Source organism: Dromaius novaehollandiae, chromosome 1 (genome assembly GCF_036370855.1).
Source record: "Dromaius novaehollandiae isolate bDroNov1 chromosome 1, bDroNov1.hap1, whole genome shotgun sequence".
NCBI classification, from domain to species: domain Eukaryota; kingdom Metazoa; phylum Chordata; class Aves; order Casuariiformes; family Dromaiidae; genus Dromaius; species Dromaius novaehollandiae.
In genome coordinates, this window is record NC_088098.1 from 180,767,526 (window position 1) to 180,783,860 (window position 16,335).

The following is a 16,335-nucleotide window of genomic DNA, read 5'->3' on the forward strand; positions in this document are numbered from 1 at the left end:
CAGACTCCAGACACCTTAATTCTCTTATTTGAAGCACACAGCCATTTTGACTAAGAGTTCTTGATCTTCCAGAGGTAATCAATGGAGCATGGGGATTTTATACTTCGAAATTTAAGCAGGCTAGAAAATGTAATAGACTTTATTTATCTTAGACCAAACATCTTAACAGCACTCTGGGGACTGATAGACGACACAAAAAATAATATTCCTTCAAAAGCTTTTCTCAATTAGAATGCATTCAATGTATCATTGCTGTGCATCCTAGAAACTTGGAATGAATGGTGACCCAGGTTTCTTGAAACTCTAATTCGGAAATAGAATATTCTATTATGCAGGGGTTTACGAAATTATGATACGGCTATAAAAGACTCAAGAATAAATCATAAACCAGGTAACTGCAGATCTCTGACATGAGGTAAACCTTTTCACAAATGTGGTCATTATGTAAACATTTTGGCACTGAATATTAAAGGTCTAGTCCTGCTCTTACTGAAATAAGCATCACCACATACTGCATTCATAAGTAATGATAAGTTTCTAGAGGTCTTTATTTTTCATCATTTTAAAGTAAAAATGAAAGCTTTTATATTAAGATGGTTTCTAAAATTTCATGCACATTCTGTAATTGTTTCTAATTTTGTGGAAATGCTTATAAGTCTTAAGACCTGGAGATGTCATTTATCCACAGCTGAAAATAAGAACTAAACTTCCCAGTGTGAAGGGACCTTGTAACTGTGACATCCTGCCCATCTGAACTAGTGCTGTTATGTGGAGCAAAAGCCAAATCTTCTTGCCCCTCATACTGTCAATATGTATTACAAAAAGAAGACTCATATGAAACCAGTCCTGTCTAAAGGGCCTCTGTGCACTTAAGATAAGAAAACCAGACAGCTCTGCACAGAACAGATTCAGTCCATCGGCAAATAATAAAAGAGTAAAGACTATTAATTCTCACAAGGACACAGTCTTTCTCAAACTTTTAAAGATAGAAATACCAGAAAATGAAAGTATATGGTAAGAGAACACTGAATACACAGTCAAGTTATAGAAATTAACTACAGTTAAAAGCAATAAAGAAAGGAGATATTTCCTTTTCAGGAATTATGACAATAGAAGAGGAAAGTGCTATCATGGTTGAACTTAAGAATCTAATTCCAATGCTTTGATGTTTTTTAGCTAGATCTACAATATCTAGGCATTTGGGAGAATGATTTTGTGGAATAAGGTGTATTTAAGAAGAAATAAATAACTGGCATTTTTTAAAAATGAATTATTTAGCCACGAATGAAATTCAGGAGCTTTATTTGCTGCCTTCAGCTGCATAGCTCAGAAGTAGGTTAATGGAGAGAATCCATGAGGCGACTTTGGATTTAAACACTTTTTGGAATTTCTGGAGTGAAATGAGAAATCAGTATCTTAGATAAAGTATACTGGAGAAGACAATCTTGACTATTTTTTGAGGACAAAGTTGTTACATCCAAGTCTCAGAAGTTCAGGTCTTCTTACCATATGAATGAAGCCAATGTTACTGAAATGAGAGTTATTGCTCTTCAATGTAATATTTAAAAGTAGGACAGCTGGGAAAAGCTTCTATAATAGCAATTTCACCAAAAAAAAGAAAAATAAAAGAAAAATAAACCTTCAAAAAATGTAGGAAGTGTAATGACATTTCCATTGATTCCTAAAGTCCAGTAAAGGATAAAGCAAATAAAAAAGGCAAAATTAAGTGTGCTCACATACTTTTCAACTGAGGTATTAGTTACTGAAATTTTTTACAAATTGGCAAAGAAAAAGTAAAAGTAAAAAGTAAAAGTAAATGAAAAAGAATAGGCATAAGCCAAGATATTTAGATTTCATTTAAACCCAATAAAAGTAATTCAGAGTGGAAAGCTGGAAAGCTTAGCAACCTTACTTTGAAAATACTGATTTATGTGCATGCATTCGTCACTTTAGAGTTCAACCGTTTTACAAAGTGAATTGGTGCATTTTTTCTATAAATAAAGTATTGTTTGTCCAAGAAGGCATTAATGTAAAAACTTTTGCTTTATACAGCAGATACTTTAAAGTATCAGCTGAGGATAGGTCATTTCTTCATTTGTTTCCAGTCTCTGATCCAATGTCTCCAGGACTGCTCTCTTTAGTGCAGAGAATGGAAATGATAATACAAGAATACAGTTTCTACTTTGTTCTATGTGTTAGAAGAATCAACAACATAGCTCTTTCCTTTATGATTAAGATTCCCCCTTCTGTTGCACCATTTGCACCTGTGAGCCCTGTACTGAGGATCCTTGCTGCGTCTGAAACACTGTCTTCTCATAACAGTAGTCCTGAACACCAGCTCTCCACAAGGATACATAAGTACACCCAGCAAATGATCATCTCACCTAATTGCAACACAGCTGGTGTCACAGATGATGTCAAAGGCCAAAAAACAGTTTACATTTTTGTGATTATATTTCTGACCATTGAAAATGCTTTGCTTTTTAATTGTGACAGTTTGTTTTGGAGAAATGAACAATGGATAGCATTTCTAAAGAAATGCTTTGCCAAGCATAGCTGTTTCTCGAGACAGGTGTGTCTTGGTTCATGAAATGAGTGTTCATTCAGGTCAATTTTGTTTTGCTTAGAATAAAGCTTAGCATTCAATTTTAATGAATGAAATGCTTTTCAGTTTTGCAAATGAGTCTATTTTGAATTTGAGCCAAATATCTATAATGGTTAAAATCAATAGTCCCTTGGATTGACAGAAAATTAGCAAGGCTTATTAAACTTCATGCATGACTCACTATTCCAGTGGTTCATCAAAAGCAAAATGAACAAATTATCACGTTCCTCTCTAAATGGTATCACTGTGACCAAGGCAATTGAAATAAAGCCATTACTAAAAAGTTTAAGGTAGATATAATTGTCACTATTAATAACAGCAGCCAGCTACCATGGACTTGACTTTAAAATGTTCTTCAGCATATAATTCATTTGTTCTGTGTATTCTTTTGCCCTGCTTTAGCCCGCAGTTGAGTATTGAATTATGATTCTCCTGAGATCCTGGATCTTTCTAACCTGCAATCATATGTGCATTTTGTAAGCTACATCAAAAGAATAGAAGCTTTCCTGGTTTTATTTAGAAATGCATATACTTTTAAAAAGACAAGAGAGCTTTCATTTCCTGCTGTTCATTTGAGCTTACCGTAAGTTGCCTATCTGTTTTTCTTCTTTCATAAACTCTGCACAACAAAAACTACAGACTATAGCTATGACTGCTCTGTCAAGTAAAGAAAGAACTAGTGCTGCATACATACATCTATATGTGTATAAATATTTGCACCAGCTTTGAAAATGCCATATGCCCCTAACAGCTGTTAACGCATGCACACTCACTTTCTTGTTGTTATATATTCACATAGCATACAAAGAACTGAATACTCCATGACTGTGTCTGAAGGGAAGAAACTGGCAGATCATGGTGTAAATATTTACGCAATCGGTAAAGCAAATGGCTTAAATTTAATGGATTGTGGAAATCCTCCCCAATGGCTCTTCTATAAGAGAAATTCACTGAAAAAGGATCAGTTTTTTGTGTAAGAGTTAGTGCTGCACAGTTTTAAAATACTTCCACTGCATCAGCTGATTATAGGCCGATAATTGATAAAAATGTTCTGAATTTACTGCAGTGTTACGGACTTATTTTCTTACTCCAGCCTTTATTGATGTTGCTGTAATGCCAAAGCCTCAGCGTTGCCTCAGCAAAAAAATGATTTCTCTTTAGGCTCCAGTCAGAGAGAGCAGCAGCGCCTCAGTTGTTTTCTCACCGTCTTGGAGCTTTGCCATAACTTCCCTGGCTGAATCAATGTGCTTTAAAACAGCAGCATTGATTCTCTGATTTCAATGTCACTGTTTTATCTTTCCGGCACACAAGAGTACTCGACTCTTTATTCTCTGCTTCTATATCTTTCTTCTCTCTCTGTTTGTTCTTGTTAGATTTTTTTTTCAACCTACAAAACATTTCTGCTTAGTTGATGAAATACCCACTGTGGGTGGCTCTCTCCATGTGCTTTGACCACATAAGCATATAAAATGTCTTGTAGAGGAAGCTTCTGTCACTTGGCATTATGAATGCTAACTGGTTTCTTCATCCATGCATATGTGGAATTTGAGTAGTTTAGCAGTAGCTGTTGCCACCTACTTCCTGATATAGACATGTACTGGATCAGTGCTCTCTATTAAACATGACATGGGTAATCCTTTCCCTGAACGCATGGGAAACCTCCAAGGGAGATTTCTCAGTGCATATCCCATAGGGTTACATGTTGTCACTCCTTCTGTTTGATATTTACACTGTCACGAAGGGATGCATGTTCAGTATTTTAATGCCAGAGTGCTCACGAACTTCCTTACTAATTCTGTTGGGGTTTTTTAATGTTAAACCTACAATATATATTTTTAAATTATTATTTATGTATTTATTCTGGTCTCCCAAAATTAGCTTGTTGGGGTACTGCCATTGATGGTCAGAGCAGCAAAATCCAAACATATGCCAGGCTATCTGTAAGAGCAAAAGGAGCCATGTGCCAATCCCAGCCCTAAACCAGACTATGTAGGATCAAAAGAAAAGGATTTTCAGACAGCTGAAATAGTTTATGAAAGATATGAAGACCTTTCCTCCTTTGACATGAGAGTAAAGGAATTGAGAGCTCATGAGTTTGGAGAGCTTGACTTTTGCAGTGGAAGTTAAAAACTAGAGTCATGGGGACAAGTGAAAAGATTAAAACAATTTAAATTAAACAAACACACATTTAAATTCTGAAGTTTGTTTGTCCTAGAAGAGGAAGGTTCTCCTGAATGTGCTGATTTTTGTTACTCCTTCTCAAAAAGCAAATACAGGGTATAAGATCTATTATCCTCATTTGTTTAGGGCAGTGCCCATATCAGCTGTAAAGGAATTAAGTGGAACAGAGAGGATTTTTGTCTAAGTTCTGGCTGCTTAGCAGCATTTTTGCTCTCCTGAACATGAGGAGATAGACTGATGGGAAACATCCACTGTTCTAAATACAGTGAATGCTGGTGCAAATCCTAGCTCCTTGACATGCAGTTATTAAGGGAAAGAACATTCTTTTTTCTGTCTCCTTGTTTGATTTCAGTGATTAAATCTGAGCTTTTTCACACTCCAGTGGAGTGATAGTATGTTTCCCCTCAGAATCTATTTATTTATTTATTTATTTATTATTATCATTATTAACAGGAGATAGAATACCCTCACATATTTTCAGCTATCTTTCAGATGTAGATTTTTATCCTTTCTCTGGAGATTATCTCTGCACAATATTTTGCAAACATAAAAAAGGGAGACTCTGCATGCCTCCACACATTTGACATGGCAAACCTTAAGTGGTTGGGGGTATCAAAGCAATCAATTTTATTCTGATGCGATGCTGCAATTTTTTAAACAAGAAAAGTCATTTAAGTTTTGAGCTCCCTAGGATATGTGGCAGATGCATATTTCCCTTGCCTTCAAGACATATTCTTCCTTTTCCTAATCTCAGTAGGAATTTGTTAAACTTCAAGCCTGCCACAAATCCCATTTACCTGGAGTCCTTAATTACTATATGATCTGAGGATCAAGGAACACAAGAGAATAAGATATGAAGTGGAATGAAAGTTATTATGTTTTTATCTTGGCAAATCTGTACACTCTGTATTTGTAAAGGACGTTTGTTTTCTTTCTTATTCTTAGTCATTTTCTTTTGTAAAGTTGCCAAAAAGCCAGTATGAACTTCGATATAACTCATAACAAATCCATCCCAGCCATTTTGTTTGCACTACAGTTACACAAGAGATTAATTTGGTCCATTATATGCAACAGTAGCAACTCATTTTTGTTACAGATAATGTAGAATCATTAAAAAAAAATCAACCTTTTAGTTTGTGCAGCTATCTAGCATGTACACAATACCACCAATGGCAGTATCACAAAAAATGAAGTTGAGAAAGACCTGCTGAAATTGACCTCCCTTAGGCTCTGATTTCAAGTTCAGTTATGGACATTCTTGATTTTGCCCAACATCTTTCTCTGAGAAAAAGTTCCTTTCTAACAAACAATACACTTCATTTTTTTCTAGTGTACATAATACCTCCCAGTCAAGTGAGTGATCGACTTTGACAAGCATTTTAATGAAATTTGTTATCTATTTGGATTTTATCAATTTACCATTGTGAGAACTGCTGCAAGTAAACCATGCTCTGACTTGCCTGCTTTATCACTATCAAAGTGTTAGTAGAAGACATGATGGAAAAGAAACCCTCCCCACAAGCAATAACTGTCACTAGAACTAGATGATATTCACTCAAGAGTTCTAAAGGAATTCAGACATGAAACAGCTAAACCTTTAACTCTACTGTGTAGTTTCACATTCAGAACTGTCTTGATACCACAAAAAAGTAAGGGAGCAAGCGTGACATCAGCTTTTAGAAGAGGTTCTGGTGGGCATCCATAGAACTATCCATGAGTGAAAAATTTGCCCATGTTTGTAGAAATTATAATAAAGAACAAAATTAATAAACACATGCATCTAACAATAAATGCAGTGCACATGAAAAAAAGAAATATGGATTTTATAAATGCTTCACAAAGCAAGTCAGCGTTTTGAAGGAGTAAGTTAGCAGATTGTTGGTGAAGACGAAGTAGATGACATAATTTATTTTGATTTCTAAAAGATATTCAACAGTTTTTCACTAAAGGATGTTGTAGAATTTAGGCAGCAATGAAAAAGCAGGTAGAGTCCTTGCACTGATAAGTAACTGGTAAAAAGATAAGAAGGAAGGGTAGGCATGGTAGAGAAATAAAAATTTAAATTTCTCACCTGTGAAGATTTGCTATGATCACTGCTAGGGAGTTGTTGTTAACATATCTGTTAATCATTCGGAAAAAAGCGCAAAGTCTAGTTGGAGGTCTATAGCTAGCGGTGTCCCCGAGGGTCAATAGTGGATCCAGTCCTGTTCAACTTACTCATCAATGATCTGGATGATGGGACACAGTGGACCTTCAGCAAGTTTGCGGATGATACAAAACTGGGAGGAGTGGCTGGTACACCAGAGGGTTGTGCTGCCATTCAGAGGCACCTGGGCAGGCTGGAGAGATGGGCAAGAGTAGAACCTCATGAAGTTCAACAAATGGAGGTGCCAAGTCCTACAGCCAGGAAGGAATAACCCCATGCACCAGTATGGGCTGGGGACTGACCTGCTGGAAAGCAGCTCTATGGAGAAGGACCTTGGGATCCTGGTGGACAACAAGTTGACCATGAGCCAGCAATGTGCCCTTGTGGCCAAGAAGGCCAATGGTATCCTGGGCTGCATTAGGCAGAACGTTGCCAGCAGGTCGATGGAGGTGATCCTCCCCCTCTACTCAGCACCGGTGAGGCCACACCTGTAGTGCTGGGTCCATTCTGGGCTCCCAAATACAAGAGAGATGTGGAGCCACCAGAGTGAGTCCAGCAAAGGGCTGCAAAGATGATGAAGGGACTGGAGCATCTCTCCTATGAGGAAAGGCTGAGAGAGCTGGGGCTGTTCATCCTAGAGAAGAGAAGACTGAGGGGGAATCTTATCAATGTGTGTAAGTACCTGAAGGGAGGGCGTAAAGAGGATGGGGCCAGATTATTTTCAGTGGTGCCCAGCAATAGAACGAGAGGCAATGGGCACAAGCTGAAACACAGGAAGTTCCATCTGAACATGAGAGTAAATTTCTTTACTGTGAGGGTGACTGATCATCGGAGCAGATTGCCCAGAGAGGTTGTGGAGTCTCCTTCCTTGGAGATGTTCAGAAATCGTCTGGGCACAATCCTGGGCAATGTGCTCTAGGTGACCCTGCTTGAGCAGGGGGTTTGGACTAGACGATCTCCAGAGGTCCCTTCCAACCTCAACCAGTCTGTGATTCTGTGTGATTCTGTGATAGGGAGAACATTTTCCAAGTTATTCCAGATGGTAAAGACAACAGAAAATGCAAAGAGTTGCAGAAGAATTGCATGATATTGAGTAATGAGGTGTTAAAATGGCAGGTGAAATTTGATTTAGGGAAAGTGTAGTGTTATGAGAGGAAAAAAAAAATCCTAAATTAACATACATTGCGATAGACAGTTAACCATGTATCCTCAGGAAGTCTTATAATTTTAATACATAATTTTCTGCAAATACTATCTCCATGTTCCGTTATGGCTGAAAAAACAAACCATATGTTAGCAACTCTAAAACATGAACAAAAGAGAGAACATCATTATCTCACTATATGAATTCATGATGCAATTATATCCTACAGGCTATGCACAGTCCTGTTTCCCCCACTGCCTCTGAAAAAAGAATGTAATACAAAGAAAAATAACAAGGAAGGTCAACAGGCATGATGAGAACTCTGGAACTGCTTCCATAAACTGGGAAGTGAAACAATCGAGGAGACAAAAGTTGTTTTCTGTCTCTCAACACAACCCAAAGACATTAGATGAAGCTCACAAGTACCAGGTTCAAAACAAATGGAAGACATTATTTCTTCAGATAACACATAGGTAAATTATGAAATGCTTTGCTATAAGACTCTGCATATTTTAAAAGTTTATACACATTAAAAAGCAATTAGATGAATTAATGGGAGAAAAGTTTATTAAGGTCTACTAAGGATAGGTCTCTGGTTGATCAGCATCCTATAGTGCAGACCTCAAGAAGCTGGGTGAATTAGGGAGGCGTTATTATTTCTTATGTTTATTCATAGGTATCCAGCCTTGGCCACTGTCACATACAGGATGCTGAGCTGAACAGACCTTTGATGTGACCCATTCTTAAGATTTTATGCAGTTAGACATCCTGCAGATTACCTACAGGCACCTTGAAGACACACTATCTGGATACCCCTAGCAGCACAGTAACAGGTATGGTGATATATATAGCTGTGGTTTCTGGAGGGACAGAAAGTTTCACCTTCTGTGTGGCATCTGGATAACATGCAAATTAGGCTTATTCTATAGAATTCTTTGTGTCACGGAAACAAAAGTAGTGGAGAGAAACTGAGGAAACAAATCTGCACCTCTGTCTACCCTTTTTCGATTAAAATACCCCAGATGTGCACAGATTATCATTAAATCAGGTTTATGCTTCCATGCCTTCAGTTGTTAACTCTTTATGACTGAGACTTAAAATAGTTCACTTCTACTTCAAAGTCAAAATGATAAACCAGGCTCTGAGCTTGTTTTAATGTTTTGGCCTAGTTTTCTAGACCAGAGCCTCACTGATCTAAATGGCATGCCAGGACTTCCAGGCACATGAGTGCTATTTAACCTGAGGCCGTGAAAATTTTTATTTTTAAAGAAAAAGTGGCACCTACAAGAGCAATTCTATCAACCTCTTGTCCCGATCCAATATCGGGAGGGTTTCGTTACGATCCCAAGGACGAGATTAAGACGCTAAAACTGGTCAAATATCCTACAACCTTTTAACTTTATTTTCCACGAAGTTGGGAGAAAAGGTGGGGAAAGGCGAAGGGGAGGCAAAGGGGAGAGGGCAAAAAAAAGGGAAAAAGGGGAAAGGGGAAAAAGGTAGGGAAAGTTGGAAAACAAGAGAAGAAACTAGCTACTACCACTCCGAGTCTGATGATGTTCTGCTGACTCCATTCGAGATTTCCAACCGTCGCAAGCGGAACGGCTGTGGATGATGTCACCGAACTCGGTGGCGGCGGGGTCGCCCCCGGCGGCAGCAGCGGTGGCCATGGCCCGGCCGTGACAAGCACGGAGTTTGGCGTGGAGGCGGCTGCTCCACCAGGCTCCTTCCCCCCGCTCCCCGTCAGAAGGCACGTGCAGTAATTACAGCTCAAGCTGGGTGTCTTCGAAGAGGGACCCCGAACAAACAAATCCCTGGGCAATTATAGCTTTTTCAAATTAAGTTTCGACCCCTCACGCGGTAGTTCAGACCAATAGTAATATTTAGGTCTGGGGTCTTCTGCTCCTTATTGGGTCTCATCGTTGTTCCTAGGCAGGCTGTTTTTCTCCCTTATCTTTACTGTTGTGGTTTCTGCTGACAGATGTGTTTTGATTCCGCCCTTGTCACTCAAGGCCCTGACAAAGAGGAGTTGTTCCAGCAATTAGCACTGCCCCAGCAGTGACAGTAGGTATTATCTCCCAAGGTCCCTACGAAGGGGATATGATCCAGACCCTGAGATAGTCCAGACCTCCCTAATTAACGCTGTTTCAGCAGCCAGAGGAGGCTTTGTTTCCCAGGGTCCTGGCGCCCAAGTAGGCTTTATTTCAAAGCCTTGACATCCTCCCTTTCGCAGTGCGAAGCACAGGAATGCAAACTGCTTGCAACTCCCTATCATTCCAGTTTGAACCAGCTCTCAGGCCCCTTTTCTTACTGAACTAGGTAAAAGTTCATTATTTTATTGAAGTGCGGCCTAAGGCTTCAGCAAATTTAGCTACTCATGCTAAGCAAGTTTTATAGAAGTTGTGCTAAGCAGCTATAATTTACAGTCCAGGTCCCAAAGTCTCTGCCCCATCGTGGTCCGGTTCAGCGCAGGCTCGGTGTGTCCTGGGTGGTCGCAGGGAGACCATTTCGGGGGTCGCAGCAGCTCAGTCCTGTTTCCACCGGGAACAGATGGCTTGTTCGGGGTTGTGGTTTGCTTGCACCTTATGTACCAGAAATATTTAAGGCATTAGTTCACTCATCTGTCTGCCACCCATCTGTGTTACTTTAATGAGAGAATCCATCACAAATGACACCACTGAAATATAAAATGAGCAGTCTTTTTGGGGTACAAACTATATTTATGAAAGATTTTCCAAAGCTAGTTGTTTGGCCTCTACTGACTAAAACTTTGAGCTGTCACTAAACAAATTCCTGTTTCCCTCAGTCCACCATTCCATCCCTTTTCCTGCTATATTTGCCTTCTGCCCATATTTCTCCACCTACATGCTCACAAATAGTCATATAAACACACACATGTGGTGCTGCTCGTTGGTATTCCTCATTAACAGATTCTGAAAATGTGTATGACTTTTTTAAATTTATCCTAGTGTGAAAAGAAGTAAGAGCACAACTGTCACCACAGTGTAACAAAAACAAACACAAGTGACTCATCTGCCTCAGTGTCGTGTGTAATCTCATTAAAAAATTATTCAAATTGTCTTGTGTATGTTCATTGTCATGTTAACTGTAAACAAGTCAGTGGAATAATAAACCAAAATTTATGTGAGAGAGCTGCAGAACTAGTATTGAGTTAGAAAGCTGCAGAACTGATACTAAGTTAGAAGATGAAGTCTGAGACTGATTTTGAAGACAGACAACCACGACCAGCTGCAGAGAGCTCATAGGTGATGATACAGTAGAAATATTAATTTTGATTCAAATGATATATTAAGGAAAAGTTTTTGTCCCATTTTTATAAAATGCATGACTATTAGGAGACAATAGATGAGAAGTCTCCTAGCATTCCATAATCCTTGAAATCACTCAATCTTATTCCACAGTTCTGATGCTACCTAATGAAATCTATTGCCCAAAACCAAAATTGCAACTCTTGCTAAAGTCATTTTTAGGGTCAGACGCACACCATTAACTCAAGATTTTAATGAGATTAATGACAAAAACTCTCTTCAGAATTTGATCTGTCATCCTTTGGAGACCTTCAGGTGATCTCTCCCCATTGCTATTTATTTTAGAAGAAGTCATTTGGAACATATTCACATTCATCACTGTTAAGGTTCTAAAATGTAGGCACGCTGGCATCTAAACTACAGTTCTAAATTAATCATACTAGATCTTCTTCAGAGAAAATGGAAATTTTTTACCTGAACCTATGTAAATGAAAAAGTGCAGCTTAGTCCATGGACACTGGTATCATTGCACCTTGAGCATGCAATATTAGTGCATTCTATTCATGACAACAGCAAGATCTAATCAAATACATTTTTATGCATCTGCTAAAATGTACTTGCTGATTTCAAATGCCTATGGTCATGCATTTGGGACTGCAAGGTTGAAGGAAATAAGATAATATAGATGAAACATGCAGGGAGGCTAGAAATATCTGTGAGAAATAATAAAATGTGGTTCAAAGTAGAAGATGTAAGATAATACATCTTGGGGAAAATATTCTGAAACTCAATTCAAAGGGAGGGAGAGCCTTAGAAAACTGTAATGCTGAAAGAGATCTAGGGATGATGGATAGTAGACAGTAAATTAGATATTGAGCTTGCAATGTAATATGAAGGCACAAAATGACTGCCCAAGCTTAGGCTGCACATACAAACATGTCATAATCTGTATGAGCACTGTTGAAACTACCCCAAGAATAGTAGGTATATTTCTGAGTTTGGGCTGCTGAAATATCACAGAAGTTGGAATAAAGATGAGGAAAATCACAGATACAAACTACTTAAAAGCTGGTGAGATTATTTTTACATGCTGACCAAACAACAGCTAAATAGAATACACCTCTGGAAATACTTTATTGATATGAATACTGAAGGAAGCGATAAAATATTTTAGGGTTGTCATGAAAACTTACTCAAAATGAAATACGGAGGCAGACAGAAATAAAATAGCTATGAAAGGATGGGTAGCAAGGAAATGGTCAATGGTTGTGAGTATGAAGTGAATGCTATTGTTGGAGAAAAGTTTGGCTTGCAAGTTTCTGTACGTATATCACAGATTCAGAGTGCAAACTGCTGGAAATCATTATCCCTTCCTTAAGTATCTTGAAGATAAATGTTTGTGTGTGAATTAAATAGCCAAGACTCCCTTTGGAGAAAGATATAGACCTCCCCAGGGGATGATTCTTCTCATACTTAATTAGATATCCATGATAGGTTAGATTAATCACTTTCAGGAAGTTACTACATTGTCTACAGTAACTAGCTCAGTTAGACACCTCAGTTATTGCATTAAAGATAAGTGGGATGAATCCTATGTAAGGTAGCCAAATTAAGCTCTGTAGAAATATTTAATGTAAATATATTAATTTAAACCCCATTAAAATTTAATGGGAAAACTCATTAATAAAATGCTGCAGTTATAATTTTGCTAGATTTTAGTCTGAAATAAATGCTGTCCTTCCATCCTACTTCTCCCATCATTGTTTGTCTTCTTCTATATTCACTTTGTATTTAGAAATAAGGATCTCCTGGATAGGGATCATACTATCCTTATTGCTGGTGTTGCAAAAATACTGAATAATACATCATAATACATTTATAAAACAGAGTACAAGAAAAAAATAAGCTAAATAATGGGATAAAAGTGTCTCTTGAGGAAGCTCATTTGAACTCTAAGTCCCAAGAGAAATGGCAGAAGATGTATCTACATGCAAAGCACTTGACAGTACACAATAGGGAATAAGCCTATTTTGAGAGATGCAGCAATGATTTTAGAATATGCAAGTTCGTAGCTTGTATTAAATATACATGTATTACCTAAGCACTGTCATTCATTTTACACAACAGATATTTGTGTTAATACCTTGAAATCTATAGATCTACCAGCAGAAGAGCAATTTGAGAGTTTCACCATTTTCCCCATTTTTTTCCTTTGCTGTAGGTAGCTGCCTCAGTAGTAGTATTACACATTTTGGTAGTCATTCATCACATAATCTTATGTGGTCTACCATTCTGGACTACAGAAATTACTTCTCCTCTCTCTGTGTGTAAAATATGTTAAATAACTTGGGAAAAAATGGTAGCACTGGATATTTTTTGAGATTATACTAATTCTAGTATTTACAGAAGTAATTCTAAATGTCTTTATAATACATTCTAAACCTGAATTTTATGTGTGACTTTCTTCATCCTGCCTTAGTACATTTGGAGAGATAATTTACATCACCTTTGCAAGTAGTGGAATTGCAGTCCTGTGTGTTTCTGTATATTTCTGAATGCTTTCATCAGCTTTGAGGAGGACAGGGATGTACGAAAAAGGGAATTTTATGTGAATTTTTTTCTTCAAAAAGATAATTTTTGAGTTTTCTATATTGCCATTGGTATGAAACACTCAGTTTTGATTTGTGCTTCAAAGATGAAATCACTTGGCAATTTTTTGAACCTCTGCCAATTGATAAATAGTCCATTTCCTGATGAATACATACATGTATATTTTATGTATGCTGTAATTAACACTGACATGAAGAAAATAGCTTGAATCCAGTCCCATCACAAAATTCATTGTTATTGCCTATGATTTACTTTTGTATAAAACAAATTGAAACCCACCCAGCTGAGATACTGTATAGGACAACCAATTTTGGTTGCCAGATGATTTTTAAGACTAAAATCAGTCATTGATCAGAAACATTGGTTAAATTTTACGTATAGATAGAAAAAAAAAAGAAAAACTCTTTACAAACAAAGTGGTTTTCAGTATGTTATTTCCTTGGGAAAACCTATATCAAATGCCTGAATATTTTGACTGTTATTCCTACCTTGTACTAGCACGAAGTATATCAAATTCAATAGACTCTAGTAAAGCAATTGGATGTTATAGAATAGACAATCTAAAGCCTTGCTGTTCCTGAATGAAGGCAGTACTGCCCAATTTTGTTTTCACCCTTTTGCCATCTGTGAAAGGGATTCACCTCAATAAATGCTGATGGTCACATGCAAGCTAGACACCCTGGGAGATGTTTATAGTTATTGGGGAGGAACAGCCATTCTTAAGAAACACTTCCTCCAATCCAAATTTAGGTCTATACCTCCGAGGAAATTATGATTCCTGAGTAGGATTTAGCCTAGATTGTAGATACTCAGGGTTAGATGTTTACATACCAAAGCTAAATCCCACATCAGAAATGCTGGCATGTGATATGAGGACAAATACATTAGGATGGACTAAGTTGTGCCTACTGGCTATAAAGGGAGCCTATGTGCCAAGAGCTATGGAATGTAAATGTATAAAGCTCAAGTTTATCTCATACTTACAATTGTGGTGCAGCTGGGAACTGGGGCCTGTGTGCATACTCAGTGCACTTAAGTCCTTAGTTCCCTGTGGGGGCCAGAAACTCCCCATCTAGTCATCTGAACAGATGAGATTAATGGACCAGTTTGAAACAGTGGAGGGACAGGAGACAAGGTGATTGAACTCCTTGCCACATTCACAATTAAGTATTTGATTAATTGTTATAGGAGCTCTCCAGGTTGGACCTGGACCTGGATCTGGACCTGGAAATTCAGACTGTTCTGAATATTCCCCCAGGCAGCTCCTGCAGTACCTAGATCAATCCCTATGCTTAAATGTGTTCATTAACCTGCTGAGTGGAGAATCTGGCCATTCGAGAGACTTCTTAAGCTTGCAGAATTGACCACCTTACAAAGATAACATACTTGTAAATAGTAGAAGCCATCCCTGCAGATGTGGAAATGGTAATGTAGGACAGTCTTGTGTATGTAGGTGAAGTAGTTAGGAGATATGTTTATGTAATTAAGATAATCTATAGCAATGGATCACGCATGACCTGGTCTCATAGGACCATAGACCAGCTGGGTGTAAGAACGCAGCAGAGCAGTGGTTCTGGGAGTCTCATCTGAGCCAGCTGAAGATGCCATTGAAAAGACCACTGTCTTGTCAGATGTCTGGACAGTGGCCAACCATCTACTTCAAGAAATTTGATTCCCCATGCAAACATTACCTTGTACCAAGACTGCAAAGTTTAAGCATTGGGTAGATGAATCCCAATCTATGTCCACAGTAGATGCTAAGGTCAGAGCCTGTCAAGATCAGTACTTGAGTTCAGGATTAATGGCTGCGACAAAATATCCATTACACTGCCTAAAACACAGGAAACTGAATGGCCAGAAATTCTCTGACGGATGTATTCAGAAATACAGTGTGATCAATCTTTGCTGTGACTGTTTGACATGTACCAATCCAGAAAGCCTAACTATTATTATAAAAATGACTACAACACTGATTTCCCTTAATGAACGGTAAGTAACATGTTTATGGGAGCTGAACTCTGAGCAACTGAGATCAGCTACCATATAATCTATTTTGAGCCCTACATGTGCATTACAAGATGACCGGTAGAATCCAAGGGCTGAATGCAATTTATTCAGAGCACTATATCATAAGGATCTTTACCTCAGCGACTCCAAATCTGGACTTCCAACCCTTTCCTGAAGCTAAATGAAGTGGTGAAAGTTTCAGGAGAATCTGAGTAAACATCCAAATTTCAGAGCATTCATATTCATTGATCTTTGAACAGAAAGGACTTCTCAGTCCTAACAAAAAGAGAGTTAATGCTCTATATAATTCTGAATGATCATTAACAGTTAAGAAGGCATTCATTTATTTCTCAAGAATAGAGCAGCACAATAAAGA